At 41.0% G+C, this 14,812-nt stretch overlaps 1 protein-coding gene across 1 annotated transcript in view; it reads right to left on the bottom strand.

Annotated features, from left to right (window-relative positions):
• MINDY3 (MINDY lysine 48 deubiquitinase 3) overlaps positions 1 to 8,504 on the bottom strand; it is a 567,291-nt gene extending 558,787 nt beyond the window's left edge. The window contains exon 1 of the mRNA XM_086334210.1: positions 8,373 to 8,504. The gene's annotated coding sequence lies outside the window, so the exon portion shown is untranslated. The remainder of the gene's footprint in view (positions 1 to 8,372) is intronic.
• Positions 8,505 to 14,812: the final 6,308 nt, after the last annotated feature.

The raw sequence follows: 14,812 nt of genomic DNA, 5'->3' as shown, positions 1-14,812 counted from the left end.
AAGTCTCAGTTTCCTCAGTGATGCCATGAGCCATACCCAGCTATCTTCAAGTGTTGTCAAAGACTCAGGTGGATTTATGGTAGAGCTAATTAAGCTCAACTTTCAGGACTGTTCACATGCATAGGTGTCTTCAAGGCTCTCTACCTAATAATGTATTTCTACTTTTTATTCCTTTTCTTAAGCATATCTTCTCAATTTGTGTAAACATCAGGCTCCACAAATCCTGGATCTACCCTTGCATGATGCTTAAACAGGATAATAAACATACGATAACTGGTCCTTTGCAATTATGCAATAAATGGTATTATTGTCATCAGATTCACAGGCCAAGTGACTGGATTTGATATTAAGCCAATGCATAGGTTATGACATAATGATATTGCTTACAGGTTACACAAAGTTTAACCTAATAACCTAAATGGGAAAAGAATTTGAAAAAGAATAGATACATGTATATGTATAACTGAATCACTTTGCTGTACATCTGAAACTAACACAACATTGTTCATCAACTATACCCCAGTAGAAAGGGGTATAGATTTAAATATAAAGGGGTATAATATAAAGGGGTATAAAATTTTAAAAGAATCAGTAAATTCAAAAGAATGTTCATTGATTCAAGAGTCATTTCCCAAAATTTACTGGATACGAAGTTTTAGTACAATAAAAGCAAATACAAAATAAAACTGAAAAAAAAAAATTTAACTCATCTTAAAATATGTCACACCAAACCTGGCGAGATGCTAGAACCAAGCTCTAGGGACATGCTTGGGTTAAACACTAATATTAAATGTGTAACCATATTTGGGTATATTAGGAAGTCAGGCTTTAAGTTAATACGTCACAGGATATATGTGCTAAGTCACTTCAGTTGCCTGATTTTTTCCGACGCACCAGGCTCCTCTGTCCATGGGATTCTCCAGGCAACAATACTGGAGTATGGTCAATTTAAATGATGAGGAAGCAAATGTAAAAGTCTTGAGTAAATGACTCACAGTGTTCTAGGTGGGAAAGCCCAGGCTATGCCTCTCCAGGGACTCAGTATGACACGGTTTGTCCACACATGGTCTGTCTTCCATCTGCATCATAACATTCTACGGAATCTCAATCAAAACACAACTTCCTTGACCCCAGGATTGCCCATGAAATCAGGACCTCTGCAGGAGAAGTTCAGGATTCTGCCTTTTCGTTTCTTTTTAAAATTTTTGCCCCCACTGTGAAACATGTGGGATCTTAGCTCCTTGACCAGGGATCAAACCTGTGCCCCTTGCACTGGAAGGGGGAGTCTTAGCCAATGGACTGCCAGGGAAGTCCCCAAATTAACCATTTTAAAAGTGAACAATTCAGTGGCATTTAGTCCATTCACAGTGTCGAGAACTCTTACTTCTATACTGTTCTAGATCATTTTCATCACTCCAAAGTAAAACCCTTTACCCAGTAAGCATTTTGTCCCTCCGCCTCCTCTCCTATCTCGCACCATCACTCAACTGCTCTGTCTCTGTGGACTTGCATATTCTAGATACTTTGTGTAAATGGAAACATACAATATGTGGCCTTTAGTGTCTAGCTTCTCTTACTTAACATAATGTTTTAAAGGTTCATTCACCGTGTGGCAGGTATCAGTTCTTCATCAGGAGTCTGCTTTTCTTAACCAGCTACCGCACCCCGGTGATTCTGAATTCCAGGTAGTTTGACAACACTTGCTTACAGATTAAACATGAAATAGATAACTGATGGATATTTTTCAGGAGTCCATATATGGTTATGCCTGGCCCAGAAGACAAGAAATTTTCTACCGCCAGTATAATCCTTCTCTTCCACAGTAAGAGGCGAGTGGTTTGTACATTTTGTCTCTTGATGCATTGCCTTTGTGTGTGCTCAGTCCTGTCCGACTCTGTGTGACCCCATGGACTGTAGCTTGCCAGGCTCCTCTCTCCATGGCATTTTCCAGGCAAGAATACTGGAGTAGGTTCCCATTTTCTCCTCCAGGGGATCTTCCCAACTCAGAGATTGAACCTGTGTCTCCTGTGGCTCCTACATTGGCAGGCAGACTCTTTACCACTGAGCCATCTGGGAAGCCCTCTCTCTTGACAGGTCTACGGCAATTGTAGATAAAGAGCATGGGAAGTTTGCCATTGGCATCTAGCAACAGGTAGAGGACAGGGATGTTGCTAAGAGGACCCTTCCCCAAAGAAACAACTATCAGTCCGAAATGATAACAGTGCCAAAGTTGAGAAACTCAGGTTTTAGCCCCTAGAGGACGTGGCCCTGAACTTGTCATTGCTGAAAGATACCATGTTAAAAGCGAAACTTTCCTAACTCCATAATCTAATAGGATGTCATAGCTGTTTTCCGTGAAATAAACTGAAATCAAAAGAGTTTTTTTTAAAGAGCATGCCATCCAGATATAAATCATGATTTTCGTAAGATTAGGTATCTATATACTAAGATGGTTTAATGTTAGCTGAAATATGGATCTACTGCCCAGAGGAATAGAATCTTCCTGAAGATGGCAGATTAACAGCCACAAAAGCCTGAAACAAAGTTTCTAGAGGATGGACAAAATGCCTGATCTCTGGGGTTGTTCTGTTTCAACCTTGCTATCAATAACAGATGGAAACCTAAGAAGCATGCTTACAAATAGTTAGACAACACAAAAAATATGGAAGGAATAAATGCCTGGGACGGGATAATGATCAAGCTGCAGAACAATCCAAACAGGACGGAATGTGAAACAAAAACAAATCAGATCATGGAACGGATGCCAGCACGAGTGAAAAGAAAACCAGGACTGTCTCAGGAGGGTATTTTGAATACAAGTTCTGTTCAAGTCAACAGGAAAATGCTGTTAATTTAATGCTGTTGCTGCTACTTTTCTATGTGCATGTATTTTTAGTGTTTGGAAGAAAATAGTTCTACTCTATTCTGTGCTGGTCAGACTGTTTTTTGGAACAGATTCATTTCTGGGCATAATATTTTAGGAGGAGAAATTTTCAAATTATTATGCAGGCAGAAGGGGGTTGGCTAGGACGGTGAAGTCTAGCAACTAATGTATACTCCATGTGATAATTTGAAGGGAAAATGGCCTGTCTTTCTTCAAATAAGGTACTGTCTGTAGACTTACTCTTTTAGTTGCTCTGTTGTGTCTGACTCTTTGCAACCCCGCAGACTGAAACCCACCAGGCTCCCCTGTCCATGGGATTCTTCAGGCAAGAATACTGGAGTAGGTTGCCATTCCCTTCTGCAGACTTATGCTGTTGGTGCTTCCAAAATCATGACTCTGTGATGGATGTAAGAAGGCATATTAATAGGACTTCCGTGCTAACTCGGTGGTTAAGAATCCGTCTGCCAATTCAGGAGACATGAGTTCTATCTCTGGTCTGGGAAGATCCCAAATACTACAGAACTAAGCTCATATGCCACAGCTATTGAACCTATGCTCTAGAGCCCACTGAAGGCTCACATGCCTAGAACCTAGGCTCCACAAGAGAAGTCACCGCAATGAGAAGTCTGTGCACCAAACTAGAGAGTAGCCCCCACTTGCTGCAACTAGAGAAAAGCCCATGCAGCAAGGAAGACCCAGGGCAGCAAAAATAAATAAATAGATAGATAAATAAAATTATTCTTTTTAAAAAAGAAGACATATTAAGTTTAGGAAAATACAATGAAACAGTTAAGTATCTCCCAAAAACTCAATGGAGAATCCAGAATGGAAGTAAGCTCCCTGTTGTGAAGGTAGTCAAAAACAGACTAAGCAATGACTGAGCCAGAATTGGTAAAAAAAAAAAAAAAAAAAAGGTTTCTTTCTCTTGATACTGTTTGGAAAGGAGAGTGGATAAATCTGAGAGGCTTCCAACTCCATAGCAAAGTTTCTATGATTTGCTTTATGTTAGCTAGCTCAGTGTTTGGGCTACAAGCTGAGACTGGAGAATGAGCAGAAAACAACTAGGAGCAGGGGGAATTAAAAAAAAAAAACAAAACGGAATACAGACATTCAGTAAGTGTGTATGGAGCACACACTAGGTGCCATATCTTATTCCAGGTGATGGGGATACAGCAGGAGAAACGTTCCAACCTCAGTTCCTGCCCTCATAGAGCGTATATTCTATTAAGAATAGAATATATGTATGAGAGGTGTTCGGCAATTTCCTCCTGCTATGAGAACACAAAATACAGTAAAAAGGACTGGGGAGCATAATTGTGCTAAGAGGGACTTACTTGAATGAATGCTTTTCTTTCTAAATAAATCCCAAGATTGCTTATCAATGAAATCTATCCCATATTAAGATTTTATTGGCTTCTCTGAAGCACTGTAGTCTGTTCATTTAGAGAGGGCACACTGGCTGCCCGCACTCGCCTTTTAAACATCCCCAAACGACCATCTGACTCTATCGATATTGATTTCTTTACAGGAGGTCACCACCTACCAGATATTACATCCATCACTACAAACAAGTTCCCCTTGACATATTGACTATTTCATTTTTCTTGTCTTTTGGTCAGAACCTCCCTTCTAATTAATGTATTCTTGGTTCCATCAGTGTGTACATATTTGATGTCCCCAAGACCCTATTGGCTACCTGCATCACCAGCTGCTTGATTCTTATAACTGCCATTTCTCTATCTCTGGCTTAGTGATCTTCTTGAAGCCTGGCTCTGTTTGCCTTGCATTTTATCTAATTCCAAATCCAAGACTGCTTCAGTGTACCTGCCTATTTTCTATGGTAGAGTCTCTCTTCACGACCCACAGGCATCACTGGCAGTGAATGACTTGAATTCTCAGAGTCTTCCATAATCAGATTAACCCCCTATTTGCTCTCTGCTTTGATTTCTGGTGTCTGCTCAGTTCTGTTCACCTTCAGGAACAGTGTTAGTTATTGGGCTCTGGAGGTCAATGGTGAGGGTGTTTGAGTTAATAACCTCCGCAAGCCACGATGCATTGATCTGCAGCCTCCGAGTGCACTCATATTTCTCTCCCTGGAATTAGACACTCAGCTGTCTGCCAGGGTGCCTCTTGCCAGACAGTCTCAGATTTGAACTATCTGAAGATTCCTCATCAAGCTGTTCAGGGAGAGTAACAACCCACATAGTTCATGCTAGTGCTCCACTCCTAGGGAACTGCTGCAACCTGACCAACCAATCCACCCAATACCTCCATCATGGAAGATGAATGTCTCTTTGCTTCTATCCTTGAAGGGGGGGAAAGTAGCTAAATGTGATTCTCTCCTTCCTGAAGGCTTCTATGCAATAAGTGGCCGGGATTAAATTATATAATCATGTCATCTATCTGTTCAAAAGCCCTGTCACTCTTCTGCTGCATGTACCAGCTTGTCCCTTTAGCAGAGGGGCTCAATACTGTCAGCAGTGGAAAAGGGAGCATTATGATGCCGAGTAATATAATTCTAAATACCATCAAGGCCATAAAATGGGAAGTGATAAATAATTTATATTTATCAGAATGACTGAATCTTATTACAAGTTCAGCAATATGATATCCTCCCAGACAGCACAGACATGGATAGAGAAAGAGAGCAGAATTTCAATAGTGTGGGCCAGGGTCAGATGGAATTCTTGTTTAAAGCCCTACGAACCTGGTGTGAACCTGGTTCATCTTGTTTTCACTGGTCCCTAGAAACGAGGGTGCTAGTCTTAAAACAAGGAAAAAAAGAAATTCAACTAAACAAGATAATCTGGAATAGATAAGAAAATATAGCACTAAGTATTAATGCTAAGATGCTAGAGTGGTTTCCATTCTTCATTCTGAGTTTACCTTTATTAATTCATTTCTTCAAGCATTCATTCACTTTCTTAAACACTTAAGACTGTGCAAGATACTGTAATATTAATAAGAATTATGGAAGAGGTAACAGTAAAGAATAGATATGATTCTCACTTTCAAGTACTTTAGACTCAGATACAACATTCTGGAATAACCCTTGTGGGAAGCAGAACTCCACCTTTATAAAGAAGAAGTGAGTGTATTTCTGAACTAAACACTAATATATTATCTGTTTCATCATCCTTCTATTTTGATGGTAATTGTCTAAACCAGAGACTTGCCAGGTGGATGAATGGTAAAGAACCTGTCTGACCATGCAGGAGGCATGGGTTCAATCCCTGGTTTGGGAAGATCCCCTGGAAAAGAAAATGACAACCCACTCCAGTATTCTTTCCTGGAAAATCCCATGGACAGAGGAGCCTGGCGAGCTACAGTCCATGTGGTTGCAGAGTTGAACACGACTAAGTGACTGAGCACGTGTGCCTAAACCAGAGCTGCTCACTCTTGAAAAGTTTTCTCCTGGAACCAGGTCCCTGGTTTGAAAAGCAAAAGTTCAAATACACTTGTATTTGCTAAATAGGATAATCAGAACAAAGCCATTTCTCAAATAATCAATCAGACTTAAAACTTTTTATTTTTGGTGGGATATCTCTCACCAATGAGCACAGTGTAAGGTACAGAGTGATTTCTGATCATGTGTTTGATCTAAAACACCTGTCCCTTTCGCATTTTCTGCTTGGAATGAGAGTAGCAGTTCACCTGTGTGCATCCTCCTCACCTGGTATCTGGCTCTTCTTTCAGAGTTAGCTCCCAGGCTTCATTTTCTGGTCCAAAAGAGTTGGTTAAATAAACTAACACTAACATCAAAATATATTTTGGGGACACTTCCCCTGGTGGTCCAGTGGTTAAGACTGCCTTCTAGCACAGGGAGTGAGGGTTTGATCCCTGGTCAGGGGGCTAAGATCCCACATGCCCTGTGACCAAAAACACCAAAATATGAAACAGAAGCAACATTATAACAAATTCAATAAAGACTTTAAAAATGTGCTCAGTTGCTCAGTCACATTTGACTCTTTGCACCCTTTGGACTGTAGCCCTCCAGGCTCCTCTGTCCATGGGATTCTCCAGGCAAGAATACTGGAGTGGATTGCCATTTCCTCCCCCAGGGGATCTTCCCAACCCTGGGATTGAGCCCGAGTCTCCTGCCTTGCAGGTAGAATCTTTCACTGCTGAGCCACAGGGGACCTTAATGGTCCATGTTAAAAAAAAAGATACATTTTTTGGCAACCTTTCTCTGAATCCCCGCTTTTCTGCAAGCCACACCTGAGAGACAACCAAGGTGGGAAAACCAAGGGACCCAGTGCTGCCATGAGCTACCAAATTTTGGCAACAGTGAGCAGAGGTGTTGGGCTAGTCCCCTCTTCTAGGGACGGTGAGAGAAAGTGAACTCGCTCAGTCATGTCCAACTTTTTGTGACCCCATGGACTGTAGCCTACCAGGCTCCTCTGTCCATGGAATTTTCCAGGCAAAAGTACTGAAGTGGGTTGCCATTTCCTTCTCCAGGGGATCTTCCCGACCCAGGGATCGAACCCGGGTCTCCCTCATTGCTTCTGCTGCTGCTAAGTCACTTCAGTCATGTCTGACTCTGTGTGACCCCATAGACGGCAGCCCACCAGGCTCCCCCGTCCCTGGGATTCTCCAGGCAAGAACACTGGAGTGGGTTGCCATTTCCTTCTCCAATGCATGAAAGTGAAAAGTGAAAGGGAAGTCGCTCAGTCATATCTGACTCTTAGCGACCTCATAGACTGCAGCCTACCAGGCTCCTCTGTCCATGGGATTCTCCAGGCAAGAGTACTGGAGTGGGCTGCCATTGCCTTCTCCCTCCCTCATTGCAGTCAGATGCTTTTACCGCCTGACCCACCAAGGAAGCCTTCTAGTGATGGTAGTGGCTTACAAACGTATCCTCTTCTCCACACACATTCCACCCCATTCTCTCCATTACCCTGCTTCAACAGAATCTCCACATTGGATTAACAAGTGAATCAGCAAATTCTCAACATTGCCCAAAATGCATCAAGCACTTCTGCGCCTCTGAGTCAGTTCCTGACTCCTCTCTCTTCCTGGCCTGGCCTTTCCTTCCCCAACCCTCTCCTGCCTCCAGAATACCAACTTATCCTTCAAAACCCAGTTCAGGGACTTCCCTGGTGGCACAGTGGATAAGGCTCCACCTGCCCATGCAGGAAATATGGGTTCAATCCCTGGTCGGGGAAGATTCCACATGCCATGGAGCAACTAAGTCCATCTGCCACAACTACTGAGTCCGTGCTCCACCACAAGACAAGCCACTGCAATGAGAAGCCACTCCACAACTAGAGAGTGGCTACAACTACAGAAAGCCTGCACAGTGACAAGGACCCAGCACAACCAAAAGTAAACAAAATTAAAAAACCCAGTTCAGGAACCACTCCCTCAAGCTCCATTCTACCATATTTCTAACCACAGAGGAATGAACTCTTCCCTCCTGTTGGTTGCCAATTGTTGCTGAAACCAGTTACCATCATTGGAGGGACTTAATTCTAACTGATGATCTTACCGTTCTGCAGGTCAGAAGTCCTAAACATCAAGGTATCAGCCAGACTATCTTCCTTCTGCAGGCCAGAGGGGAGAATTCGTTTCTTTGCTTTCTCCATCTTCTAGAGTTGCTTGCACTTTCTGGCTCGTGGTCCCTCCCCCAAGCACTCTACTCTCTTCTTTCCTCCCATCCCCCTCTCTCTCAGGAGAACTCTTAAGGCACCTGATTCTCATTAGGATCTAATTACATGCAACCCACCTAGATAAGCTAGTCTACTCTCCTCAGTTCAGGATCCTTAATATTAAAAACAAAATTTTTTTTTTAATTGTAGTTGATTCACAATGTTGTTCCTGGGCATGTGGCATTAGCAGATGCAAACTAGTATGGTATAGGCTGGATTGACAACAAGGTCCTGCTGCATAGCACAGGGAACTATATTCAATATCCTGAGATAAACCATAATGAAAAAGATCCTTAATATAATCATGACTGCAAAGACCCTTTTGCATATAAGGTAATGTACTCCCTTACATGCAAACAGAGGCCGAGATGGTTAGATGGCTTCACTGATTCAATGGACACGAATTTGAGCAAGCTCCAGGAGATGGTGATGGGCAAGGAAGCCTGGCATGCTGCAGTAGATGGGGTTGCAAAGAGTCGGACATGACTGAGAGAGTGAACAACAACAACAATATATTCCCAAGTTCTGGGGATATATTACAAATGTATCCTCTTCTCCTCCACACATATTCCACCCCATTCTCTAAGTCCTGGGGATCAGGACTTAGACATCTTTGGAGGTGCAGTTATTCTGCATACAGCACATCCTTTTAAAGCCTCACTCTCCGGTTCAAAATGTCCACATTAGCTGCATTATATTCCAGCATATTTTGTTGATAAAAGTCACCCTAACAGTCTCCTGGAGGGTGCTTGGTCTTTTAAGTTGTTTCTCTAATGCCTAGAATTTTGCTTATTACTTAGCAGTTGTTCAATAAATCGAATTGAATGTTTGTAGAGAAGAAACTCAGTGGAAAAAATAGTAAGGACAATTTAACTGTAAGGTTATTATTTGACAAGAAAATGTAATAAGCGAATTTTTGCATTGACAGGATGCCAAAATAAATGGTTGGGAAAACACAATCAATTCAGCATTTTGGCATAGTGTCTCATAGGTAATCACAGAACAAAACCCAAAAGGTCTCAATCAGGGGTACGCAAACAACAGCTCATGGCTACCTTTTATTTGTAAATAAAGTTTTATTGGGACACAGCTGTGTCCACTTGTTTATATATTGTTTGAGGCTGATTTTGTGAGTCAGGGGCAGAGGTGAGCAGTTGCTACAGACACTACATGCCCTGCAAGCTGAAAAGATTTAGTATTTGGCCCTTTACTGAAAACGTTTGCTGACTTCTGAGCTAGATAATAAGAAAGGTTAAATCAGAATTTTGTTCTAGGCAGGTTGGAATTTTGAAAGCCAGATTCACCCATTCAACTACCATGGCAGTTGAACATCCCACTGTTTAGCTGGACTCCATCTTATTGCTTAGATTAGTAGGCTGACATTCTACTCCAGTCATGACATTATAAAGCTGGTCAGTTGATATATTTTGAATATCTTAATGATAGCCAAGATAAGATAGTGTTATATCCATTTTTTATCCAATGATCAAACTTCCATCCTTATATAAATGTGGATTAAATTCTTACCCATGCTTAACATCCTTAGAAAATTAAATATTTAATATGCATCATCATTTCTACTTCCTACTTGCCTCTTTTGAATGCATTCACAGGCAATAAGGAGAAATAGCCACTCAATTCTCTTTGATAAAAATTGACCTGTTTCAAAAGAAAAAGAATGAGGATGAGAAGAAAACTCAGGAAGCTAAAAAAATATGTTTCTAAAATATTACCTTTTAACAAAGATGGCTTTGTAGTTTTAAACAAATGAATAAACGAGCCACTATTTGTGGTATTTGTATGAAATTAGAATTTTTCATATATTTGGTCTGAGAAAATATATTTATTGGCCATTTTTGCCATATCATTTTAAATGATAACCCTTTAATTTTAATTAAAAAAAATTAAGATTGAACATCAGCAAGCACTATTATAAAACTACTAATATTTACCCTACTTTCTCATTCTCAGGAACTGAAATTGGGAGTCTTAGGTCATGATTTCAGTTTTGCCGTTAACTCGCCATGCAAACTACAAGTCACATACATTTCCATGGCCTCAGCTTTCCTGTATGCAAAATCGTTATAAAAATATCTTCCTCACTTAATTCATAGCACTGCTGTTATGATAAAATGAGGTAATGTTGGTGAATTTGCACAAACTCTATACAAATGAAAGATATTATCATTATCTGATTATCACCTTAACATCTTCCCAAACTGTCTCTGATAGTAAAAATGTTGTGGTCATAAACATCTATAACGGTGCTCCACAGTTGACTATGAAATAATTCTCCTTGTGAATTTCATAGTTTAGATTTTATTTTGATGTAATAAACGAGCATAATTAACTTTTATTGTGCGCATTATTTGTGGGAATGTTTTAACACGTTAAGTATAGCCATCTATCTCAGCATTACCCAAGGATTACCAAGCTGAGAAGTGCTATCTTTAAAAATGGGGTGATTTCATTTGGAGATTTGAGTTTGGTTTTATTGTTGAGATTAATAAAATGTTGTTGTTTAAAATGAAACTGTTTTCTTTCCAGCACTTCATATTTTTTCTCAGTTAAAGAAACAGCAGTAACATGATTAGATGTCAGTAATTAAATATCTTTGCTGAACAGTATCTTAATAGCATATATTTAGAACGCAGCCATACCAAAACATTCAATTACATAGATACAGCTTTAATATTTAACAGCTTGTCTCTTAACTACCAACCTTCTGGTAAGCTGATGTTGACTATGGATAAAGGCAAGGAAGCAGCTTAGTGTCAAATTATGGGAAGTGGAATATATTATAATGGTGCTTTTAATGTTTTGCTATTCTCACATTCAGCCAAGTATAATGTTTTTACTTAATATGTTTAACTATCGATTCATCTCTCTTATTTTTAGCAACAGGGGCCTTCAATTTTCTTTAAACACAATGAGGGCTTATCCAGGGATCAAAGAAAGAAAAAAAAAAAACTCATTTAATTTAAGCATCATGGGGAAACTAACATGTATAAAAAACAATAGGCGTTTCCAATAAAATTCCTGGAAAATAACAAGTTGAAACCACTGGAAAGGCATCTTAGGGAGCAGGGAAGAAAGCTGTCTTGTACTCTTTCTTAGAGATGGGAATAGCAGAGGAATTGGGCTTCTGTTAACTGCTTCTGTGTTCCTCTTTTACACCTAACGTTAAATGTGAATTTGTAAATAAATGGAATTATCCCTAATTTATTAATGGTGGACTCTGTTTTAGAAAAGAACCTCATGGGACCTCCCTGATGGTCCAGTGGCTTAGACTCCCACTCCCAATGCAGAGGACCTGGGTTCCATCCTTGGTTGGGGAACTAGATCCTGCATGTCGCAACTAAGATTTTGCATGGTACAGCTAAAGATCCCGTGTGCCACAACCACGATTGATGATCCCATGTGCTGCAACTAATATCTGGTGCAGTCAAAAAATAAACTAAATACAAGTAAATATTTAAAAAGAAAGAAACTAGTGTTTTTCCTAAATTTTGACTCTGATTCCAATTTCATGACTCCTTACTCTAAATCAGGGCTCAGTTCTTTTTTAATAAAAAAAAAAAAAGCAAAGAACTAGCCATTGACTCTAATAGGTAGGGTAAAAGGTAGGGTAATAGGTCAACAATCCATGAAGGTAGGGATGTGTCTTATACTAAATTCTAGGTCCCCATAGCAAAAATGACCAGGATGGTTCGGGAGCAAGATGTCCATCAAAGACTGACTCACGTCTCTGGTTGGGTAGCACATAAGCCAGGCTGCCAGTAGACACAACTGAGTCTGAAGTTAAACTACAGGGATTCAAAGTGGAGTACCACCTACCACCACTTATTCCCTGTGTGACCCTGTGCAGGTGGCTAACTGCCAAATCAGTCTCTTATCTGTGTGCATGGGTGGGTGCTAAGTAGCTTCAGTCGTGTCCGACTCTGTGACCTTATGGACTATAGCCTGCCAGTTTCCTCTGTCTATGGGATTCTCCAGGCAAGAACACTGGGGTGAGTTGCCATGCCTACTTCCAAAGGATCTCCCTGACTCAGGGATCTAACCCATACCCCTTATGTCTCCTGCATTGGCAGGTAGGTTCTTTACCACTAGTGCCAGCTGATGAGAGCTAATCACAGTACCTACTTTCTGGAAATGTCAGAATGTTTAAGCCAGGTGTGCAATTAGTGCTCAATAAATAAAACAACAAAGGTGAAACACTGCTAGAGAAAAGTGAAGCAAAGGGGAGACATTATATAGGAAGAGAGTGCCTGGGACTTCCTTGGTGTTCTAGTGGTTAATACTCCACACTTCCACTGCTGGGGCATGAGATTCTACAACCTGGGCCAGCAAAACTAAGATACCACATGCTGCAAAGCATACCTGCCCTGCCCCCCACCCCACAAAAAAAAGTGAGAGGGGTTTGTTTGGATCAGAGCAAGTCTTTAGGAGTGTACAGAGAGGTGACTTTTCAGTAGTTGAAAGGAAGAGCACACCTCATCAGTGAATTCTGGCTCCTTCTTGTCAATTACAGTTCCTGGGGTTTGATCTTGACTTAAATGCCTTGCACTTCCTCTTTGACCTTTGATCCTTAAAATGTTGTTCACTGCTTCTGGCCTTTTGAACTTAATTACGATGACAATAACAATGGCTATATATCCAGAGCAGACTACACCCTTTGCAAGTGAACCATTGGACACAATCCTCCTTCAGTTCAGTTCAGTTGCTCAGTCACTCTTAAAATTCTCCTTACTCTGGCTATTAGTGAGCACTTAACAGATGTTTGTTGAGTAGCTGATTTTCCTGATAACCTTGTAACTGTTCTGTACTGTTAAAGCAGAGTATCAAGTACCTTGTATGAAGACGGTGGGGGTCAGAGGGTGCCTAACGTTCTTTCTGGCAAATGAGGGCACTGAGCCCCCCACCCCACTGTCCCGTGAGACGTGTGCCTTGTGAAGGCAGCTCCCCTCCGTCCTTCTGGTCTATTCTCCATCCAAGATCATAATCAATATCCTTTAGCAGTGAATAGCCTATCCATGGCTGAAATGGAGAGAAAAAAAAAAGAACTTTATTTCTGATTCATCTCTCAAGAACTGCAGTGGAGGGGATTTTGATAAAGAAGAGCGGTAAACATTCTCAACAAACACTGCTCTCCTTCAGTCTGTTAGGAAGGGAACTAAGACGCTGCCATAGAAGCAATATTTCTATGAAATCCTCCCTGATTATTTCCACCAGGGTCTGCCCAGCTTCAAAGCCGCACTATTTAAAAAGAAAGAAGAGCGGGCCTTGCTATGAATAATGGGGACACGTAAAGGGAAAAGCATGGGACAATAGTCAGAGAGATAGCATTAAATGCCTTTTCATATTTGGCACAGAAGAAATCTTATCTTCCCCCCAAAAAAGCCTGATGAATATGTAAGCTGCTAATACTTCACTATATCTGAGTTTCTATCTTGGAGGGAAGAAGAATGATTTCATTGTGGTGTTTTGAAAAGAAACATACAGAGAATGAAGAGGAGGTGTCTCTACTCAAAGACTGAATGGTGTGTATCAGATTCTGAGGACTTGTCTCCTGTCCCTAGCTAGAATAAAATCCCAGATTTCTATAGGATGTGACACAAAGCCGGGGGCAGGGTGGGGGTTGCAGAGAAAGCACCCCCTGTTCTACCTCTGGTTTAAAAACAATGGAAAGAGTGTTTCCACCATCACGTAGCCAAGGGCTATGTTTAAGTTGTAGTTAGTTCAAAGTCATTAGAGTCGAAGGACATCCAGGGAAGAGAGATGACTAGAAACTTTGCACCTATAGCATAATAGTGAATCAGCTATCAACCTGTCAGAAATGAACAAGCTGAAAATTGTTTCATTCAGTTTGAAATAATTGAAATCAAACTCACTGGAAGTAATACAGTGAAAACTGTTGGCTTCACAAAGAAAAACCAGTGTAAGAAATGAGCTAGTGAAGCTGTATGTCCCACTCTGTTACCTTCAAAGTGCCCCAGCCCAAGGTTCTCACTATTGAGATTTGGGACCAGATAATTCTTGGTTTTGGGGGGCTGCCCTGTGCGCCATGGGATGCTCGGCTGCAAGCCTGGCCTCTAACCAGTAAGTGCAAGAAGGAAGCCCCCCAACTCCACATCTCTAGACATTTGCCAAGTGGTCCCAGGGCAGGGGGAACACAGCAAGGTAAATCATCCCAGTAGAAAACCACTGCCCTAAACCCAGTCTGTTTTTTAATTGATCCATAGTTTTCTCTCCACTCAGATATCCACATAAGACTCATCTG

The sequence above is a fragment of the Bos grunniens genome, chromosome 13 (assembly GCF_055505025.1).
Source record: "Bos grunniens cultivar Pamir isolate PY7600 chromosome 13, Bosgru_T2T1.0, whole genome shotgun sequence".
In the NCBI taxonomy this organism is placed as follows: domain Eukaryota; kingdom Metazoa; phylum Chordata; class Mammalia; order Artiodactyla; family Bovidae; genus Bos; species Bos grunniens.
Note: the sequence above shows the minus strand (reverse complement) of the source record. Positions and strands in the feature narration are given on the sequence as shown.